Source organism: Macrobrachium rosenbergii, chromosome 2 (assembly GCF_040412425.1).
Source record: "Macrobrachium rosenbergii isolate ZJJX-2024 chromosome 2, ASM4041242v1, whole genome shotgun sequence".
NCBI lineage: Eukaryota > Metazoa > Arthropoda > Malacostraca > Decapoda > Palaemonidae > Macrobrachium > Macrobrachium rosenbergii.
Genome location: NC_089742.1, coordinates 43,288,013 through 43,293,012, shown reverse-complemented (window position 1 = coordinate 43,293,012; position 5,000 = coordinate 43,288,013). Strand labels below are relative to the sequence as shown.

Below are 5,000 nucleotides of genomic sequence, written 5' to 3'. Positions count from 1 at the left end.
CTTCAACGTCTTTTACAAGTAAATCTGTTGTTCAACGACCAAAAAGTAATATGTCTACTGATCTATGAAATACATTGGTAATAATGTTTATTGGTCTAAGAAATACGTTGGTAATAATGTTTATTGGTCTACGAATTCAGTTAGCAATATGTCTATTGGTCATTGAATTCCGCAAGTAGTAATGTATATTGGTCTATAAATTCCGTAAGCAGTAATATGTCTATTGGTCTATGAATCCGTAAGTAATGTTTATTTTTTGGTCTAGTGTAACTGACACATACATAGTGGAAAAGACAACACACGTTATGCAAATGAACAGAACCAAAGAGTTCTTGATTCAACTAACCGTGCAGGTTACTTAGCCTAACCTTTTCCAACAGAAATATACGGCAACTTTACACATAACATATGACGGTGCTTGGAGTTCCGGATAATGGCCGCTAAATCTTTGTTATGGCTTTTGTGTGTGAGTATGTGAGTCTATTTGTGCCCGTTTGTTGACTCGATACCCGAATCACTATATTAAGATTTAATTGTATTAGGTTTTGAAACAGATTCGGATCTGTTCTACTTTGATATTTCTCATGATCAGTTCATCTTAATTTACTTATCTGTAATACACTTACACAGATATCAGTACATTTTTTTTCCTCCCCTTTCCACTTTCAGTGTTATTCCTCTCGTATATGTTTCCCCAATACCTCTGCAAAAACAACCAGGTCCCGAGTAACGTATCCGCATTTTCTTCATCTGTATCGGGATCTCGAGTGCACCCAGTTGCTGCAACCTTGCACATTTACTTTCGAATGAGTGCCCTCGCATTTGTTCTTTTAGTTTTTCATTACAAAATTGAAAGGTAATTTAGCGCAATTTGTTATTATTATCAACCATTATTAAAGCATGCTGACTATAAATAGATCCTATACTTCATATTTATTATTATTATTATTATTATTATTATTATTATTATTATTATTATTATTGTAGAGACAGCACAAGAACCCTTGCGATTCCTAACTGAGAGAAAATAAGGAATGGGCAAAAAGCGAACATACAAACATACACACACACACACAAACACAAGGAAAGAATTGAGAGGCAAAAGAGCCAAAGACACCGGGGAATTTTTAATAAAAGTGATACAAGAAATCCTGTTACACGATCCCAGCTAAATTTATCTTGTCTGCTTTCCCTTAAACAAAATGACCATTGAACATACGAATCCCAATACACTCGCACAGGGAAACGCTGGCTTTATCTCAAACATGCGCGCACGCGCGCGCACATCTTTCACCCCATTCAAATCAACCTCAGTCTCATTCACCACCACTCCCCTAATCACCCCCAATCCCATTCACCAAAATCTCCCCCTCCCCCCCAACTCCTTCCCAACAATTTATACCCCTCTTCTTACCCAGCGATCTTACTCATGCCCACTCACTGTCATCAGCTGATATTCTCTCTCTCTCTCTCTCCTAAACTTCGCTTAGAGACCCAGTGTTCCATTCAGATTTCAGAAACGAAAACCAGAAACCACTCTCACTGACTCACTGCTTCGCTCTATCTCCTCCTAACCCCCGATTCACCTCAAGAACTCCCCACCCCTCCCCATTTTTACTCCTCAGCCACTCTTCCTCAGTGCTCAGTGACCCGTGGCAAGGTAAAGGATTCTTCTCCCACACTCTCCATCTCCGCCCCCCCTCCCCCCTTCTTTTCGTTTTCCTTCTATTCTTCTTTCTGCCATGCAACGGCGTCTCAAGTCCCTTCATATTTTTCAATAACTGGCATCCCCCAACTTTACATCCACATGTGAGGGACTCTCTCTCTCTCTCTCTCTCTCTCTCTCTCTCTCTCTCTCTCTCTCTCTCTGTATGTCTTTATGTCTTTTGTGAATGCTTCATCCACATTTGAGTCTCTGAGTCCTCATTTATTATCATATTAAAATTCTCTCTCTCTCTCTCTCTCTCTCTCTCTCTCTCTCTCTCTCTCTCTCTCTCTCTCTCTCTCTTGTGAATGCTTTAACCACATTTGAGTGTCTTTGTCCTCATCTACTGATATTAAAAACCTCTCTCTCTCTCTCTCTCTCTCTCTCTCTCTCTCTCTCTCTCTCTCTCTCTCTTCTCTCTCTCTCTTGTGAATGCTTTATCCACATTTTAATCACTCTCTTCATTTATTTTCGTATTTAATCTCTCTCTCTCTCTCTCTCTCTCTCTCTCTCTCTCTCTCTCTCTCTCTCTCTCTCTCTCTCTCATTCTGACGTGAATTGTAACTATATGCGCCTGCATTACTTCATCTCGTCCTCTTTGCAAGGATTTTTGTGTCTTATACTCCGCAACTTCTTTCCACTCCTTATCCTTCTCCTCCATTTATCATCTAGCTTCTTTTCATGTAAGGATTTGTCACGACGTAATCCGCAATTTATCAAGTTCTTCTTCTTCCAGTTAGAAAAGTGGTTCAAGTTCCTGCTCCCTCCTCACCATCCACCTCAAGAGTAGCTTCTCAATCCTCCTTGCAAGAAGGCTCCTCAATATTTTGCTCACTTCTCTCTCCCAAGTTCCTTCATACAGAAATGCATGGGTCTCTCTCTCTCTCTCTCTCTCTCTCTCTCTCTCTCTCTCTCTCTCTCTCTCTCTCTCTCTCTCTTATGTTTATAATATTTATGTAGGTAGCATCTGTTTTAATTTATCTCCTTTCTCTTTCAGTTTTTTTTAACATGTTTTGCAACGTTGTCTGTTCATTTGAAGCCTGAAACCTCCTCCTCCTCCTCTCTCTCTCTCTCTCTCTCTCTCTCTCTCTCTCTCTCTCTCTCTCTCTCTCTCTCTCATTAACTGAAATATTCTTTTGTAACTTGTATATTTCTCAATGTTTCTTTCTCTTTGGTCCCGTACGTAGGAAAATTAATAATAAAATTAATAATAATAATAATAATAATAATAATAATAATAATAATAATAATAATAATAATAATAATCTCTACAATTCCCAAATTTTCAAAAAAAATTATTCTCTCTCTCATCCTTTGTTTTTCAAGCTCTCAACGTCGAACGTCCATATGAAGCTAGAAACTCTCTCTCTCTCTCTCTCTCTCTCTCTCTCTCTCTGTTTCTCGCGAATAATGGACGTCGTAAATTGATTTAAAGTGGCACGACAGAGACATAATAAAATGAAAATGACACGGATAGTCAGAGAGATAACAAAAAAGAGAGAAAAAAAAAACAAAGCGAGAGAGAAGCGTGGAGTGAATGCCATCACTAAAATGCTTCCTTCGCTTTGGGGTCCCATTCACCCGCGTTGTACTTGAGAGAAAAGCTTTATAATGGGGCCCTGTGCTTGTTCATGCGTTTCCTAAGGTGAAGGAAAAATAAGGCCCAGAAGAGAGAGAGAGAGAGAGAGAGAGAGAGAGAGAGAGAAGAGAGAGAGAGAGAGAGAGAGAGAGAGAAAATTTTTAATACTGAACATGTGATTGACTAGAGATGATTTCTGAACAGAAGAGAGAGAGAGAGAGAGAGAGAGAGAGAGAGAGAGAGAGAGAGAGAGAGAGAATTTTTAATACTGAACATGTGATTGATTAAAGATGATTTCTGAACACACACACAGAGAGAGAGAGAGAGAGAGAGAGAGAGAGAGAGAGAGAGAGAGAGAGAGAGAGAGAATTTTTAGTACTGAACATGTGATTGATTAAAGATGATTTCTGAACAGAGAGAGAGAGAGAGAGAGAGAGAGAGAGAGAGAGAGAGAGAGAGATTTATCATAATTTGTAAATTCGAGTGAGAGAAATCAGTTACAAGTAGTATCCTATATATGATGAAACAGACACAGAGGGGTATCAGACCTGTCTAACCAAAAGTAAATAAGATGCTTGAGTTATGCCACGAATAAAACAGTCACTCCTGCTTTTTCGAACCCTTCCCTCTTCGGCAAAACGAAATCCTGATATAAAAAAAAAAAACCTAAGCTTTCATAAGTTCATACCCCTTCCAACGAAAGAAAACCTTGCTTTAACAATCAGATCCTTATCCATTCCAAAAGTCTAATTACGTCTCCCTTAGCCAAAATTCCATACCACAGATTCCACTGGAATCCATAATGATCATTTTTTTTATATAACACATAAACAAATTGACCAATTGAATTCATATCCTCCGTCTTAACTTCGTTAGCGGGGATAACAGCAATAACGACTGGTAATGAGAGCGACCAAGTAAAAGAGAATTTCTCACCACCTCCACGCTCCATTCTCTCGAGATTCACGTCAATTTATCATCGGTGATATATTGCCCAGCTAACGAGCGTCTATTTAAAATGGCCATTTGTACAAAACTCAAGAGGATTTGTCATAATTAGCGATTATTCAATCTGCGCGCTGAGGTTTACCTAAAGGGTGGGTTGCAGAAGGATATTAATGCAAAGTTTGTTTATATTAATAGGTTCTTTGCTTTTGAAATTCGTTTAACAGAGACGTAAGCAACTGACAAAAAAAAATACAGTTTAAAAAATTCTGATCTCGGTGTACGGACTGACATATACAGGGCTCGAGAGACTAGATGTCCCGGGACGGTAACCGGGGGACATTAAAATACGATTATTTCTGTGATAACCGTTCATATCTGGGAGTATACGTCTTTCTTCGAGACCTGAGTGCGTATAATTGTGCAGATAGACGTATGTGTTTGTCTGGGAACTTATTGTAGTTCCTCGTTGGACAAGTCGGTAGAGTTCTCGGCTAGCACTCTGCTAGGCCCGAGTTCGAGTCTCCGGCCGGCCAATGAAAAATTAGAGGAATTTATTTCTGGTGATAGAAATTCATTTCTCGCTATAATGTGGTTCGGATTCCACAATAAGCTGTAGGTCCCGTTGCTAGGTAACCAATTGGTTCTTAGCCACGTAAAATAAGTCTAATCCTTCAGGCCAGCCCTAGGAGAGCTGTTAATCAGCTCAGTGGTCTGGTTAAACTAAGGTATACTTATCTTTTTTGGGGAACTTATTGCATGTACGATATA

At 39.2% G+C, this 5,000-nt stretch overlaps 2 protein-coding genes across 2 annotated transcripts in view; one reads left to right on the top strand and one right to left on the bottom strand.

Annotated features, from left to right (window-relative positions):
• The window catches only part of LOC136842879 (uncharacterized), a 465,824-nt gene that overhangs the window by 331,632 nt on the left and 129,192 nt on the right, over positions 1 to 5,000 (top strand). The gene's annotated exons all lie outside the window — the stretch shown is intronic.
• Positions 1 to 5,000, bottom strand: part of LOC136845892 (discoidin domain-containing receptor 2-like) — a 176,129-nt gene that overhangs the window by 86,395 nt on the left and 84,734 nt on the right. The gene's annotated exons all lie outside the window — the stretch shown is intronic.